The sequence below is a fragment of the Cervus elaphus genome, chromosome 13 (genome assembly GCF_910594005.1).
Source record: "Cervus elaphus chromosome 13, mCerEla1.1, whole genome shotgun sequence".
NCBI lineage: Eukaryota > Metazoa > Chordata > Mammalia > Artiodactyla > Cervidae > Cervus > Cervus elaphus.
Window position 1 is genome coordinate 43616654 of NC_057827.1, and position 18890 is coordinate 43635543.

Below are 18890 nucleotides of genomic sequence, written 5' to 3' on the forward strand. Positions count from 1 at the left end.
GACAGTTGGTTTTTAGTATCTCATTATTTATGATTTGTTTTGTTGTGCATATGTGACTTTAAGTCTACTGTATTAATGTATACCCAAGAAGCCTACTGGGTAACACTTGCAAAAGAATTATACAAATTAATCAGCAAACTCAGGCATAGAATCTGCCCTGCAAAGTCCTATAAGACTGTTAATAACTCTGTGTGTGTGTGTGTGTGTGTGTGTGTGTGAATCTAGGAACCCTCACTTACAGTGCAGTGAATTTCTGCTGCTAGAGAAGTGTTATATAGCATGTTGCAGCATAAAATGCCATTGCCATTTTGTTTTCAAGAATCACAAGACATGCGGACTGTCCTAAAAAGTGGCTAAATCTCCTTAAAGAACAACAACTACAACTTTAGGATTATTATTAAGTTAAAGTTGACATGAGGCAAAAAAAAGCTAGAATATCATGGAATTCAGGAATAGAATTTAATTTTCTCAGTTCTAATCATGAAGCTAACTGGCACTTCGAACAAAAGCATCACTTGCTTAGAGCTTGGGGCAATGGGTGGGGGGTGTCATTGGTTCAAAAAGCAGCTATTTCTGGACATTTTTAAGATGTAAGGCAAAACTTCTATTTTAGTCTTCCTTCTATCCATTAAAGTTCCATTAACAGATTAAATATTATCTGAAACCAAAGGCTATATAGCTAATTATTAAGCTGAAAACAGAATAAATTCTCTAACAAAGCATGTTTTTAAATGTGTATACAGAAATGTACATTGACTTTTTCAAGGTTAAGAAAACTCATGGAAGTTGTCTATGTATTTAGTATGCCAAAAAGAACACTATTTTGTTTACATTAGACTTCCAGAATACCTTTCTGAAAACATTCCTTTGTGGAATTTTTTTCTTCATTCCTTCCATTTCCTACCCTCCTCCCTACATCTGACTTAAATGCTGCAAAGAGTATAAAACTGATAGGGTCTTGCTTTTGTAGAATTCATTTCTTTACAACAGACATCAAACTGAAGTACTTAGAGTCTTAGTAAAGAGCATGAATGGTCCTGGTCAGAAGGAATAAAAGTAAATACTTACTATTGCATTAAATGTCAAATCTAATAATTGGACAAAGTCCATGCCCTCCTCAATGGAATCACCTTTCTCTGAGCAAACTGTGCTGACAGGAATAAACTGATATGATAATATCTCTCACTTCAAAGAAAGTAAAGCCCAATTCATCTTCTGAATAGACAAAAGGACGTTATTAAAAGATCGTTTCCTTGCAAAATTAACATGGGGAAAAGAGTTGTTTAAGTATTTTGTAGGAGAATGGATTTCAGGTAACTGCACCTGTACTGTGGAAAATTACTCTTCAATTATACATAGTAATTAGAGCTGTTGTTTAACTGTTCTGAGAAACCTGCAGTGTGCTGAAAGGTGCATGCAACTCATGGAAAGATTTTGTCACTGGGAGTAGGTGAAGGAAGAGGATTTGAGATAGACAGCAGAATAAAAGAGAAACTTGCTAGAGAACAGGTCTTTGTACAGGACTCAACTGAGACACAGAGAGCAACTATTAAAATATGTTTGTTCATCACTTACAATGTTCTTACCATGGCGATACAATTACTGAGAGTTATGTCATTAAAAGGGGCTTCCCTGTTGGCTCAGTGGTAAAGAATCTGCCTGCCAATCCGGCCAATGCAGGAAATATGGGTTTGATCCCTGGGTCAGAAAGACCCAGTATTCTTCTCTGGGAAATCCTATGGAAAAAGGAGCCTGGCAGGCTACAGTCCATGGGGGTATCAAAGAGTCACATATACTTAGTGATGAAATAAAAACATCATTGAAATCTCTTCATTGTACAAAAGAGTCCAGAAGGATATCAGCCCATGACCTGTGTGGTGAGACTAAAGGTAATTTTTATTTTCATCTTGTTCATTACATATAGATAGATAGATAGATAGATAGATAGATAGATAGATAGATAGATGTTCTCCTGGAATGAACAATATACTCTTTTTAAAAAGGAGTCACTTTGACTGTTTTGGTGCTTTAAAAATTAAATATGACACAATATGAAATATCTTCCAAGCATTAAGTGAGTATTATTTTGAAACATTCTCTTAAAAAAAAAAATCTCTGTTTAAAATAAACACTGTGCTAAGTGGCTACATATACTTATTAATGGTTATATCACTTTAACTTTAGGTTTTTAGACTTTGCTCAGGCTGATTTTAAAATTAGCTTTTATGAGACGAAAGTCAAGGACCTAAGGTGCATTCCTGTCATGTTAGATACTGCTTAGTGGCAAACTCTATTCCTAACACTCAAGGTTTCCAATGATTCAGTTGATAATGAATAAAAATGACTCAGGCAGAAATCCCTTCATTTCACTCCAGTTGTCTTATTCACCTCCTTAGTTGGATGGATCAACACAATTTCGAAACGTGATTCTTTTTCATACACATAGCAATTCTCCTTGATAGCATATATCACACTGAAACCATAATCATGACTAAAAGGAAATAACTTTAGTAAAATATGATTAAGGTCATCAGGTTACAATATCCATACTCCATGAAATCTATGAGAGGGGAGCCTATGTCATATTTCTTCTGCATTTCTGTCATCATCATCTTCATCATCATCCTTGTCCACAAAAATAATAAAACATATTGATTAACTGCTACAGAACTGCTGTAACTGAGCACAATGAAGTTTCATTCAGTATTTGTCAGTTTAAAAAGTAAACTCAACTCATCAAATCATAACTACTAATACCAATTGATAAAATCTAAGCTCCGTGAACTCCAGTATTTCTCTTTCACTCATCCTATCCTTAGATGAACTGTAAACTAGATATCTGTTTCTGGAAAGAGCCTTTTACATGTCTCTCTCCCATTCATTGTATCAGTGACAGTGACACCAAGCATCACGAGCTTCCATTTGCAAGTGGTGGTTGCAGTTAATTGTTGATACTGATGTGAAACCTATACTGCATGCTTTATCTTATTCTAAGGCTCATCACTGAGGTGTCTGTGCTTTCTGCCTTCATTTTCTAGCCTTTCAGTGAGATAGGAAACACAATTTAAAAACATCACCTCCCTCAGGACTGATTGTGCTTTGGAACTCCCACTGAAGTCAATAGGTGCTTTGTGTACACTCAGACTGAACTCATAATGAGCAGAGTTGATGAGAATCCAGTTTTCCAAGGATGACTAGTGCTGAGTCTTCAAGGTCATTCATCATTTTCATCTGAGATGGGAGACCCTTTATTTGCACTCTCTTCTCAAATAGGTACACAATTAAAGGAAGAATTATTCCTCCCAGTGGCAATCACTTTATTAACAAAGGGCACGTTGAGCCCCCAACTCCTCTCACTGCCAGATGGTCTGTGTGCCCAGGCAACTGAAGGCAGCCTCAATGAATATCTTACTTTCTGCCTCAGAACGGCTGGCTCTATTACTACCCTTCTGGCAACAAGTGAAAGGAAATTCTCCTTGTAGTTTTGCACTGCATTATTTAATTTTCTCTGTAAACTCTGAGTCAATAAAAGTGGCACCTTTTAGATTGTCCATCCAATAATTGGGTTCAAATTAACATTTTTTAAATGCTAAAAATCCAAGATTATGAGCCCATAATTAGAATGGTCCGCTATAGCCCGAGTTGAGTAGCTGTTATGATATAAAGAAAAAGCTTTCATCCTGCATAGTATGCGTCTTATTAACTTTCATTAAACATATTAAATAGCACAGAGCTTATAGCAATTTGTAAGATGTATTCAATAATAGAATTCATTTCTTCTGAAATTCTCATTTTGTGTTAAATATAATTAAGATGTTCTTGATCGAACTTGTGGACAAAGTCCTCTCTACCCAAAAGAATACCATTCTTTTCTACACATTGCTATATCAAGGATAAGGTAAGTTCCTTAAGAGGAAGATGATATTGAAGAAAATTAACAAAATATATTGTCTGTTCTTTCCTTCCTCATGTGGGCTTCCCTCATAGCTCAGTTGGTAAATCATCTGTCTGCAATGCAGGAGACCCAGGTTCAATTCCTGGGTGGGGAAGATCCCCTGGAGAAGGAAATGGCAATCCACTCCAGTATTCTTGCCTGGAGAATCCCACGGACAGAGGAGCCTGGCAGGCTACAGTCCAAGGGATCATAAGAGTCGTACATGACTTAGCAACTAAATCACTAAACCACCACCATTGTCTGTGTTAATAATGATACAATAGGCTATGATGCACCAACCAACAACCCCCCAAATCTCAAAGAGATAATACAGTAAAAGTTTACTTACACTTTCCATGTGGTTGTATTGCTTTCCCGTACTGCTGTTGTCCAAATGTTAACTCTAATCTGAACAGCCTCCTTCTTGTAGCTATGCCACCTGAAACATTTGCCTTCCAAGGTCACCACAGGCAGGAAAGAGAGAGATGAAAGAGGCACAACAGCTCTAAAATGACCAGCAGGGGCATGCACACCTTCCATAATGTAGCCATTGGCTACAACGAGTCATATGACAGCAGATTCACAGAAAGGGAGGATGGAAAATGTGGGGAACATATGGCTACTGAATGGCTGATAACTAACGCTACCATATTTTCCAAGCAACAAGGAAAAAAAGATGAGCTAAAACTAGGATGAATACTTACTATCACAAATGGCAACATGAGCCGTGATGCATGCTAAGTTGGGGTTTGCCACGATGAAAAATAAAAACGCAAAGCAAACAATCAAGAAAAACCCCAGACATGGTTACTCTCCTCAAGGAGCTTCTCAGCCAAGTGCCTTTGGAAAATCTGATGGCTTCTCCAAGTCTCATTCTTCCTATTTACAGTGCAGGATAATAATAATATCTCCTCATAGTATTATTCTGAGGAACAAAAAGTGATAAGAATTAAAAGAGATGTTGTTGTTGTTTAGTCGCTAAGTTGTGTCTGGCTCTTTTGTGACTCCATGGCCTGTAGCCTGCCAGGCTCCTCTGTCCATGGGATTTCCAAGGCAAGAATACTGGAGTGGGGTGCTATTTCCTTCTCCATTAAGTAAGATAACATATATTAAACACATAAAAGAATGCCTCACACATTTTAGGTACAAAGTTAAGTGTTATTTTTCTCTCACAAATAACTATATAGATATAAATATTACTTACAGTTAAATACTACTTTCCCTGGGAGAATATGCAAGGCAGTAAGTAAGAGAATGGATTTTATAGTCCAGTAGTCTTGACTTAGGGAGAACTGAGCCACTTAATCTCTGTGCCTTTCTATGTACCGCCTCCATACAAACTACACAGCAGGAACAACTTAGCTTATTCCTACCCTAAGTTTTGTTTCTGGTATAAACAAGATGTTCAAGGAAATTTAATCGTACCAAGAAGTGTAGTTCAGAGAATCATGAGCAAGACAATTGTAGCTAGTCCCACTGTCTTTGTACCTCAGTATTGTAAATGATCAGCCTCAGTCTGATCTGGTCCAATTTAGGCCTAGCTTTGACACAGACAATGTTTGTTTTTCTTTAAACCTAAACCCAATCACATAGGTAATGTCTACCCCTGTTATCTTCTGACTCTTTAAAGGTGGCTCCTAGTATTAGCCTGGGGCTTCCCAGGTAGCTTAGCTGGTAAAGAATCCGCCTGCAATGCAGGAGACCCCAGTTCAATTTCTGGGTGGGGAAGTTCCCTTGGAGAAGGGATAGGCTACCCACTCCATTATTCTTGGGCTTCCCTGGTGGGTCAGATGGTAAAGAATCTTCCTGCAATGCAGGAGATCTGGGTTTGATCCCTGGGGTGGGAAGATCCCCTGGATGGCATGATCCCCTGCATGGCAACCCACTCCAGTATTCTTTCCCGGAGAATCCCCAGGGACAGAGGAGCCTGGCAGGCTACAGTCCATGGGGTCGCAAAGAGTCAGACATGACTGAGTGACTAAGCACAGCACAGCGCAGTATCAGTCTCAGGCCTTCAGCATGCCCAACTGCTCCCATGAGCCCCAAAACATGAGAGTGAGTTCACAGAGATGGAGAGTAGCTAATCAGGATATTACCTAATTTATTTAAGGAAAGAGGAGATTCTGAGGCAAAAGTCTTGGCCTTGGCACAGGTGAATTTAAGATGCAAATTATACATATAAAGAGATATGACAAACTATAAAAAGCAGAAAGTGTATTTGAGGGCTTTGATTTTAACTTGCACTGAAAGAAACAAAAGGAAAAGACACCTACAGATTAAACAGTCATGTTTGTGCTTTTGTTGTTGTAGTTCTAGCTGCTTCACATTTTAAAGGATGGGGGGGAAAAAACAAACTATGTTCTAACTCTGTGCTATTTTGTTTGTAAAGATAATTAGTGGGATACTTAGTAGCTTATTTTATATAGTCTCCTTGAAGTATTTCCTTTTTTGCTATTGTTCAAATTTCTGTGACTCTGTTCCTCAACCGGACTATAAATTTACTGAGATATGAAAAGGTTCCTCATGCATCTCATGTCAGTGTTAAATAGAACAGGCTTTGTCAACAGACAGATCTGAGTTTGAATCCTAATATGCCACAACACATGTAACCCTAAGTAAATCAGTTAACTGCTCTGATTTTTGGTTGGCTCATCTGTGCAAAAGAGAATAGTATTTATATATTGGGTTGAATACTATCCCCTAAAGATTTATTTCCTTCCACAAGCCTCAGAATGTGACCTTATTTGAGAATAGGGATGTTACATATATAATTATTTCAGATGAGGTCACAGTGAAGTAGGGTGGACCCTTAATCCAAAATGACTGGTAACCAGGGCTTCCCTAGTGGTCTAGTAGTTCAGCATCTGCCAATCAATGCAGGGGACATGGGTTTAAATCCTGGTATGGGAAGATCCCACATCCCTCAGAGCAACTAAGGCCGTGCACCACAGCTACTGATTCAGTGCTCTAGAGCCCGCAAGCTACAACTGTTGAGCCCACGCACCACAGCTATTGAAGCCCACGCATTTAGAGCCCATGCTCTGCAACAAGGGAAGCCACCACAATGAGAAACCCATGAACCTCAACTAGAGGGTAGTCTTTACTCTCCACCACTAGAGAAAGCCCACGCACATTGAAAAATAAATAAGTAAATAAATCTCCAAAATGACTGGAATCCTCATAAAAAAAGGAGAACATCATGTGAAGACACAGACACAGAGGGAAGAAGGCCAGGTGGTGACAGAGGCAGAGACTGGAATTAGGAAATTGTGCAAGCCAAAGAACATTAGGATTATTGCAACCATCAGAAGCTTAGAAAGAAGCATGGAATAGATTCTCCCTCTGAACCCTAAAGAAGAAACCAACCCTGCCAACACCTTGATTCTGTACTTCTGGCCTGACGAGTGAGGATAAATTGCTAGTTGCAATAATTTACATAAGTACTTACCATGATGCCTAGCATAGAATAATCATACAGGAATGGTTACCTCTCAAATATTTACTGACTGAGAGAATGAGAGTCCATATAGAATATACCAGCTCTCTGTCCTTTCCTAGTGGCTCAGATGGTAAAGAATCGACCCACAATGCACGAGGCCTGGGTTCAATCCCTGGGTTGAGAAGATACCCTGGAGAAGGGAATGGCATCCACTCCAGTATTCTTGCCCGGAGAATTCCATAGATGGAGGAGCCTGGTGGGCTACAGTCCATGGGGTCACAAAAAGTCGGACACGACTGAGTGACTAACACTCACTTTCACTTGTCCTTCTCTACATTCAGATGTTGTACTAGATAGAGAATGGAACAGTTGGGATTCTCCCTTTCTAATCTTAAAAATGAAGTATGTAATTATTAAAGTTGTTGGGCTGGAGTTTCTGGGGTCTTATAACGATCAGTTTAAAAAATGAGGCCAAAATGAACTGACAGAGATGAAGGAATTAAAGTAAGAAAATGCCATTGATCCAGAGGGCTGTGAAGCCTGCAAAATAGAACAAACACAGTCTTAAGGCAGGAAGTGTATCACTGTGAATTAACTGTGTGGAAAGCAAAAAAGTGAAACCAAGTTAAAACTACTAAATGAGAAAAACAAACTCAGGATGACAGGCCACAGTAAGTTGACTAGAAGCAAGAGTACAGACTTCAGTAAATAATGACTTTATTGATTTATAGATTTTATTTATCCTGAGGCTGCTTATTAGAATATAGGACTTATTTTTTTCTTTGAAGTCATATTTTTAGGAATGGGGATTTTTGAAAATACAGAGGATAGGAATGGCTGCTATCAAAATTCTACAAACAATAAATGCTGGAGAGGGTGTGGGGAAAAGGGAATCCTCTTACACTGTTGGTGGGAATGCAAACTAGTACAGACACTATGGAGAACAGTGTGGAGATTCCTTAAAAAACTGGAAATAGAACTGCCATATGACCCAGCAATCCCACTCCTGGGCATACACACCGAGGAAACCAGAATTGAAAGAGACGCGTGTATCCCAATGTTCATTGCAGCACTGTTTACAATATCTAGGACATGGAAGCAACCTAGATGTTCATCAGCAGATGAATGGATAAGAAAGCTGTGGTACAAATACACAATGGAATATTACTCAGCTATTAAAAAGAATGCACTTGACTCAGTTCTAATGAGCTGGATGAAACTGGAGCCTATTGTACAGAGTGAAGTAAGTCAGAAAGAAAAACACCAATACAGTATATTAATGCATATATATGGAATTTAGAAAGATGGTAATGATGACACTATATACGAGACAGCAAAAGAGACACAGATGTAAAGAACAGACTTTTGGACTCTGTGGGAGAAGGCGAGGGTGGGATGATTTGAGAGAGTGGCATTGAAACATGTATGAAACATGTATATTATCAAGTGTGAAACAAATCACCAGTCCAGGTTCGATGCATGAGACAGAGTGCTTAGGGCCAGTGCACTGGGATGACCCCAAGGGACGGGATGGGGAGGGAGGAGGGAGGCAGGTTCAGGATGGGGAACACATGTACACCCATGGCTGATTCACGTCAATGTATGGCAAAAACCACTACAATATTGTAAAGTAACTAGCCTCCAATTAAAATAAATTAATTTAAAAAAGAAAATATAAAGGAATAGAAAAGTTAAAAAGTACCCAATTTAATCTGAGATTGGAAGCTATTGACAGCCCAGGAATTAAGTTCTCTAAACACAAGAGCCATGTCTGTCTTATTCACTGAGTCCCCTGTGTTTGGCAGAGGGTTTGCAAATAGGAGCCATCCAATAAATATTTGTTAAGTGACAAAATGAACTAGGTTACGTATATCTTCTTCCTCAGATTTTCAAAATTTTAAAATGGGAATATGTTGTATGTTGATCCCAAGCACCAGCTCCAGAGTTTCATCCTTTCCTTGTTTTCAAATTTAATCAGTATAAGCACTACCTGCACTAGGAAAGTTATTTCAACACTAGTTTCACAGACACTCAAACACTAGTTCATCATGTTTTATGGTCTATTAAATTAATTTCTCTAGAGCCACATTCCTCTAATTGCAAACTTGTAAATCTCTGTCATATTTTCTTACCTACACTTGATGCTATATACCATTTACTCCATGCAATAACTGCCTAAAGCACTTAACAAACTGTAGCATACTACATTTATTTCTTCCTATTTGGGTTAAAATTTATACTTGAAGATATATTTCCTTGAGTAAAAATAAGAAAAAAAAAAAACTTCCTTGGAAAAATCCAGGTATTCTAACAATAATACAAATCCACAATGGAAATCATCGATGGGAAGTCGCAGATTATTGGCATCCAAACTGAAGTCTCAGTTTGGCTCTTCTAATTTATACCTAATAAATGAATCCTGAGAGGAGAAAAAAGCTAAAAAATATATGAGGGCAACAACTTTCACGAAATGTTGCAGGTGTTTCTCATGAGAATAAACATAAGAAAGTAAATCAGAAAATAAATCCCCTTGAGAAAGAAGCTTTATGCCCAAAATACTGACAGAGTATGAAACTAAATTACAACAGAAGTTCCACCATAATTCAGTTTATTTTGTTTTCTAAATTTTACCACCTTTAAGCAATAATACTTCTATCCAAGGCTCAAAGCAGAACTGTGAAACTTATTGAAATAGGCTTCTTGAAGATATTTCCAACATGAGCAAAATCAGAGAACGTCTCAAAAAATTATACCCTTTCAAGAAGAAGCAACAGCAGAGAACTGGGTTATGTACTTGAACTAAATGAAACCAAAGGCTTGAATTTCTCCCATTATTTTTGTAAAAATAAAAGTTCATTTTATATTACTCTAGACAAGTGGGCTGTGATAGTCAGTTAATAATGTGATGCTACACTGTCCTTGCTTTGCTGCAAACTGCCTCTCTGTCATTTTGAATGTTTATCAATGCTATTAAAAGACTTAATTATATAACATAATGCAAAATATATTAAGTCAATATGGAACTAGATGCAGTCTCCCACATTTCAAAACATTTTTCCAACATTTTTACAAGGCAGGTACTCAATAGTATCACCTCAATTATTCTGGTAAAATGGCTAAATAATAGAAAAACTAAGCTCAAAGTAGTTGCTGCTGTCACTATTAACTTTTGTCTTTTATTAAAACAAATTAATTCATGATTATTACATTAAAAAAGAAAAATTAAAGTAAATTTAATAAAGTTCCATCACCTAAGAATAGGCACTGTTATTCTTTCACATTCTTCCCATTAGAAAAAATACACACATGTATGTATTTTCTTCAATCAAAAAAAGAGACTACATATTATTCTATAATTCTATATATATATATGCCTATATATATGTATATACATACATACATATGGAGAGAGGGGGGAGGAAGGGAGCACATGCAAGAAAGCATCATTCTATGGTAAAATTACAAATCTACATCATTTTAATGACAGTATGATATTACAAAAAATTGCTATAGTATAATTTATCTAATCTCTCCTATGTTGCCTGATATTCAAGGCATTTCCATTATCTTGCTATTACAAACAGTGCTGTGATAAAAGTATCATTATACATAACCTTTGTTTATCCACCCAATTTTTTTCCTTCAGTTAACACCTTAGCAGTAGAACTGTTGTGTCAAATGGATTATCTTAGGGTTTTTGACAGTACTGCCAATTTGACACATGATATCAATTCATGCTCCTACCAAAAATGCAAGAGCATATTTCTTTCTTCATATTTACATCAGTTCATAGTCTTCTTTTTAAATTTTTGTCATGATAACTATAGAATGGTATCTTAATAGATGACAAATTTAAGATACATATATATTAAAAAAACCAAATCAATGACTGAAAGAACAAAACAAATAAGCCAATAAAGGAGATAAAATGGAATTACAAAAAGTAATTAATTAATCTAAAAAATAAGAGAGAAAAATGTAACAAAGAATATATAGGACAAAAAACAAACAGCAAGATGAGGCATAAACCTGAAAACATTAATAGTGATATTAAACGTAAATGGTTCAAATGTTGCAATTAAAAGACCAAAGTTATCAAACTAGGTTTAAAAAATCCAACCACATGCTACTAACAAGAATCACACTAATATAAAGACACAAGGGGTTAAAATTAAAAGGATGAAAACTTAAATTCCATAAATTGTTGTTGTTCAGTTTCTGACTCTTTGTGACCCCATGGACTGCAGCCCGCCAGGTTTCCCTGTCCTTCACCATCTCCTGAAGCTTGCTCAAACTCATGTCCATTGAGTCAGTGATGCCACCCAACTATTTCATCCTCTGCCACCCTCTTCTCCTCTTGCCCTTCATAGGGCCTCTTTCCAGTATCAAGGTCTTTTCCAATAAGTCAGGTCTTCACATCAGGTGGCCAGAGTACTGGAGCTTCAGCTTCAGCATCAGTCCTTGCAATGGATACTCAGAGGTGACTTCCTTTAAGATTGACTGGTTTGATCTCCTTGCTGTCCAAGGGACTCTCAAGAGTCTTCTCTAGCACACAATTCAAAAGCATCATACCATATGTATACTATATGTATATACCATACATATAGTATACCTTACATATAGTATGTATACCATACTATACATAGTATACTACAGTAGGTATACATAGTATGTATACCATATTATACATACCATACTCAGTTCAGTTCAGTTCAGTTCATTCGCTCGGTCGTGTCCGACTTTGCAACCCCATGAATCGCAGCACACCAGGCCTCCCTGTCCATCACCAACTCCCGGAGTTTACTCAAACTCATGTCCATCGAGTCGGTGATGCCATCCAGACATCTTATCCTCTGTTGTCCCCTTCTGCCACCAGTCCCTCCCAGCATCAGGGTCTTTTCCAATGAGTCGACTCTTCGCATGAGGTAGCCAAAGTATTGGAGTTTCGGCTTCAGCATCAGTCCTTCCAATAAACACCCAGGACTTTAGGATGGACTGGTTGGATCTCCTTGCAGTCCAAGGGACTTGCAAGAGTCTTCCCCAACACCACAGTTCAAAAGCATCAATTTTTCTGTACTCACCTTTCTTTATAGTCCAACTCTCACATCCACACATGACCACTGGAAAAACCATAGCCTTGACTAGACGGACCTTTGTTGGCAAAGTAATGTCTCTTCTTTTTAATATGCTATCTAGGTTGGTCATAACTTTCCTTCCATACCATACTAATCTCAGGCAAAAGAACTGAAGTGACATATTTAATACAAGACAAAATAGATTTCAGAGCATAGCATATTATCTAGATAAAGAGGGTCATTTCATAATGATAAAAGGGTCAATTCAGAAGGAAAATATAAAAGCCCTAAAGGTTTATGCACCTAATAATAGGGCTTCAAAATGTATGAAGCAAAAAAAAAAAAAAAAAGACAAAATTTAAAGGGTATAAAAAAAGACTAATCCACATAATCAAGGATTCCAATACCTGTCTCTCAATAATTGATAGAACAAGTAGAAAAATAATTGATAGAACAAGTAGAAAGTTTTTAAGGTTCAGAAGAATCATGACACTATCAGTTATCTTTACCTAAGATATCTGACATTTATAGAATATTACATGCAATAACAGAAGACAATTCTTTTTATGGAAGGTTTATAAAGACAGACTATAATTAGGGCCATTAAAATTTTAGTAAATTTAAAAGGATTCAAATATAAAAAAATTATTTCCTGATCACACTAAATGAAAGACATGTTTAATAAAAACTCTCTAGAAAATTCCCAAATAGCTGTAAGTTAATCAGCAAACTCCTAAGTAAACTATGTGTCAAAATGGTATAATAAAGGAAATTAACAGTTTTAGACTGGATGAAAAAGAAAATATAACATACCAAAATTTGTGGGATTCAGCTAATATTATGCTAGAAGAAAATCTGTAGCACTAAACACCTGAATTAGGAAAAAAAAGAAGTGATTCTTAAATAAATGTCTTGAGTAGCTACACTAAAAAATGAGGAAAAGAAAGAGCAAATGAAACTCAAAATAAACAGAAGAAAGAAAATAATAAAGATCAGACTGGGAAAAAATAAGCTAGAAAATAGAAAATCAATAAAGACATTAATGCTGTTTCTTTGAACAAGTTAATAAAATTGATAATCTTCTAATCACACTTTTAAAGAAAAAAAGATCCATATTACCAATATCAAGAATGACATATTACCAATATCAAGAATACCAAAATCAAGAATGGATAATTACTATACATCCTATGAGATTAAAATTTTAAGAAATGCAACAATTTAGATGAAAAGGACAATTTCTTGAAGGATACAAACTATCAAAGCCCAATCAAGAAATAAACTGAAGTCTTCTCTAGCTATTACTTCATCTGCAATTTAAAGCCTTCTCACAAAGGTAAGTCCAGACCTGGATAGCTTCACTAATGAATAGTCAGTCAGTCAGTCAGTTCACTCACTCAGTCGTGTCTGACTCTTTGCAACCCCATGAACCGCAGCACTCCAGATCTCCCTGTTCATCACCAACTCCCGGAGTCTACCCAAACCCATGTCCTTTGAGTCGGTGATGCCATCCAACCATCTCATCCTCTGTTGTCCGCTTCTCCTCCTGTCCTCAATCTTTTCCAGCATCAGGGTCTTTCCAAATGAGTCAGCTCTTCGCATCAGGTGGCCAAAGTATTGGAGTTTCAGCTTCAACATCAGTCCAACCAATGAACACCCAGGTCTGATATCCTTTAGGATGGACTGGTTGGATCTCCTTGCAGTCCAAGGGACTCTCAAGAGTCTTCTCCAACACCACAGTGCAAAAGCATCAATTCTTCGGCGCTCAGCATTTTTTATAGTCCAACTTTCCTAAACATTTAAGTAAGTAACAATACCAATTCTACATGAACTTTTACATAAAAATTAAAAGAAGGAACACTTGCCATGACTGAAATCATGAAATTAAAAGATGCTTGCTCCTTGGAAGAAAACCAATGGCAAACCTAGATAGAGTATTAAAAAGCAGAGGCATTACTTTGCCAACAAAGGTCCATATAGTCAAAACTATGGTTTTTCCAGTAGTCATGATGTGAGACTCACATAAAGATGTGAGAGTTGGACAATAAAAAAGGCTGAGCACTGAAGAATTGATGCTTCTGAACTGTGGTATTGGAGAAGACTCTTGAGAGTCCCTTGGACTGCAAGGAGATCCAACCAGTCCATCCTAAAGGAAATCAACCTTGAATATTTATTGGTTGGACTGATAATGAAACTGAAGCTCCAATAATTTGGCCACATTATACAAAGAGCCAACTCATTGGAACAGACTCTGACCCTAGAAAGATCGAAGACAGGAGGAGAAGGGGACAACAGAGGGTGAGATGGTTGGATGGCATCATCGACTCAATGGACATGAGTTTGAGCAAACTCTATGAGATGGTGAAGGACAGGGAAGCCTGGCATGCTGCAGTCCATGGGGTCACAAAGAGTCACACACAGCGACTGAACAACAACAGGACTTCTCAATTGGTCTATGAAGATAGCATCACCCTGTTCCAGAACCAGATGAAAACATCATAAGAAAAGAAAATTACAGACCAATATCCCTCATGATCATAGATGTAAAAGGCCTTAAGTTGTTAGCAAATGAAATAGAAAAAGATAAACATGAATAATATATCATGACTGTGATTTATTTCAGAAATTCAAGCTGGTTTAACTTGAACTTGATTTAAATTCAAGTTGGTTTATCATTCAAAATCAATTAATGCAGTTAATCATATTAATGGATCACCAAATGATCATCTCAATAGAATCAGAAAAAGGTATTTGACAAAATCCAGGATCTGCTCATGATAAAAACTCTTAGCAACAAGGAAATAGAAGGAAATTTCCTCGGTCGTTAAAGGATTTATATACCACAAGCTTACCTAACATCATATTTTATAGTGAAACACTGCCTGCTTTCTTCCTAAGATCAGGAATGAGACACAATGTCTGCTCCAATGACTTTTACTCAACATGATCCTGGAGATCTTAAGTAGTGTAATGAGGTATGAAAATTGATCAATCAGTCATGTAGATATTTATTTGCAGGCAACATGACTGTCTATGTAGAAAATCCTAGGAAATCATCAAAAGAGGCAACTACTAAGTGAGTTTACAGGGATTTCAGGATGCAAGATCAATAAACAAAAATTAATTATATTCCTATCAATATATACCAGCAACAAACAATTGAAAATTAAAATTAAATCAATATAAAAAACTTTCTATAGTGCCACCAAAAAATATACAAGAGATACATTTTGCTAAATATGTACAAGAATTATACACTGAAAAGTAGAAAACATTGATGAGAAAAATTAAAGAAGGTCTAAATATATGGAGAGATATTCAATATTCTTGACTCAGAAGACTCAGTATTTCTAGGGTGTCAGTTCTTACTAAATTGATCTACAGGTTAAATGCAATCCTAATAAAAACCCTGGGCTTCCCTGGTGGCTCAGCAGTAAAGAATCCTCCTGCCATTGCAGGCAACATAGGTTCGATCCCTGGGTCAGGAAGATCTCTTGGAGACGGTAACAGCAACCCAATCCAGTATTCTTGCCTGGAAAATCCCATGGACAGAGGAGTCTGGTGGGCTAAAGTGCATGGGGTTGCAAAGTCATGTAAGACTAAGTGACTAAACAACAAAAAAATAAAACACCCTGTAAGCATTTTGGTAAAAATTACCAAATTGACTCTAAAATTATGTGGAAATACAAAGAACCTAGAGTTACCAAAAGAATTCTGATCAAAAAAAAAAAAAAAAAAAAAAAAACATAGCTACAGAACTTACATAAACAAAGCCACAGTGGAATACCACTACATATTTATAACAACCAAAATTAAAAATAGTGATAAAAACTAAAACCCAAAAATGATCACATTAAGTATTAGCATGGATGTGAAGCAACTGGGACTCTCAGAGACTGCTGAAATCATTTCACTTTGGAAACCAGCCTGGTGGTGTCTTTAAAAGTTCAACATACACCTACAATATGACCCGTGACCTAGCCATTGCACTCCAGTGTATTTACCCAAGAAATTGAAAACATACGTCCATACAAAATCTTGTACATTAATACTCTGAGAAGCTTTCTAACAGCCCACCCTCAAAGGGGTGGGGGGCGACTCTCATCAGTTCAGTTCAGTTCAGTCACTCAGTCATGTCTGACTATTTGCAACCCCAAGAGCTGGAGCATGCCAGGCTTCCCTGATCATCCCCAACTCCCGGAGCTTACTCAAACTCATGTCCATGGAGTCAGTGATGCCATCCAACCATCTCATCCTCTATCAACTCCTTCTCCTTCTGCCTTCAATCTTTCCCAGCATCAGGATCTTTTCCAAAGAGTTCTCATCAGGTGGCCAAAGTATTGGAGTTTCAGCTTCAACATCAGTCCTTTCAATGAATATTCAGCACTGATTTCCTTTAGGATGGACTGGTTGGATCTCCTTGCAGTCCAAGGGACTCTCAAGAGTCTTCTCCAACACCACAGTTCAAAAGCATCAATCCTTTGGCATTCAGCTTTCTTTATAGTCCAACTCTCACATCCATACACAACTACTGGAAAAACCATAGCTTTAACTAGATGGACCTTTGTTTGTGCCCTCCAGGAGTCTATTCCCCAGTCCTGTGTAAGTTCTGGCAGCTCTGTGGTGGGGTTAATGGTGACCTCCTCCAAGAGGGCTTATGCCATACCCAGGTCTACTGCACCCAGAGCCGCTGCCCCGGTAGCAGTCCACTACTGACCCATACCTCTGCAGGAGACACTCAAACACAGTTCTGTCTCAGTCTCTGTGGGGTCTCTGGGTCCTGGTTCGCACAAGGTTTGTTTGAGCCCTCTGAGCATCTCTGGCAGGTAGGGGGTTTGATTCTAAATGCAATTTTGCCCCCCTACCATCTTGTTGGGGCTTCTTTGCCCTTGGACGTGGAGTATCTTTTTTTGGTGGGATCCAACATTCTTCTGTCAGTGGTTTTTCAGCAGCGAATTGTAATTTTGGAGTTCTTGCAGAAGAAGAAGAGTACACATCCTTCTGCTGCTGCTGCTAAGTCGCTTCAGTCGTGTCCGACTCTGTGCGACCCCATAGACAGCAGCCCACCAGGCTCCGCCATCCCTGGGGTTTTCCAGGCAAGAACACTGGAGCAGGTGGCAATTTCCTTCTCCAATGCATGTAAGTAAAACGTGAAAGTGAAGTTGTTCAGTCGTGTCTGACTCTTAGTGACCCCATGGACCACAGTCTACCAGGCTCCTCCATCCATGGGATTTTCCAGGCAAGAGTACTGGAGTGGGGTGCCATTGCCTTCTCTGACACATCCTTCTACTCCACCATATTCTATGACTATGACGATATTCAGCATTATCAAATGGCAAACAAATTGTGGTATAGCCATATGATGGAATACTACTCAGCAATAAAAAATAAACTATTGATACACAAAACACAGAGGTATCAAAATAATTATGCTGAATGATAGAATTTAGACAATAAATGAGTATACACTTTATGATTATCTTTCTACAAAATTCCATAAAATGTTACCTAATTTATAGTGACAGAAAGTAGATAACTAATTGCCTAGGAAGACAGGAGAGGAGGAGAGATGGATTAGTTATAAAGGGGCACAAAGAAACTCTTGGGCATGATGAATATGTTCAGTATTCTGATATGACAATATTTTCAAAGATAGGTCAGGTATCTTAAAACTCATCAAATTGTGTACTTTATGTGCAGCTTATTATACAACAATATGTTTTCATGAAGCTACAAAAGAAAGTATGAAAGTATTCATTTCTATACACATATAAGTTCATATTTTTCTTCTACAGATTTTGCCAGTCTTCTGAGTACAAAATGGTACCTCACTTTTAAAATGTTTTTGACAAACAATTGCAGGTATATGTTTTTAATACATTTAGAATTTTTATGACCTCTCATATAAATTAACTATTTTATGGTAACTGACAAGCATTTAAAAGCTACCTTTTTAAGATATTTTTAAAATCCTAGGTACATGAACATTCATGATTTTTTTTTTATCTTTAATGAACTTGTGACAGTCTCTTGTCTTATAAATTTAGTTGTTTCTCAGACCACATAACTATGCTCACTGTGCTGTGTGTGTGTGTGCACCAGTTCCTGAAGAGGTCAAACTTAAGATGACTGATTACACAGAGGCCTCTCAGACTCTTAGAAAATCCATGTAGAGAAAAGTAATTTTGTTTTACATAATAACTGAGAACATCCAAGGGAATTTGGTTCAAAATGGCCACATATTGAGTTTAATTTCAGTAAGTAACTGCCTTGAAGATTTATAACCAGGTTTGTATTTAATATGCATCTTGAATAAGAGGAAAAATTCTCTCTCCTGTCAATTTTTTCTTTCTAGATCTGTTCCTCAATTAATTGGAGCAATAGAATTTTGATGTTTTATCTTCTGGGTAACAGTGAAAATAAACAGGGAAATAGGCAGTAA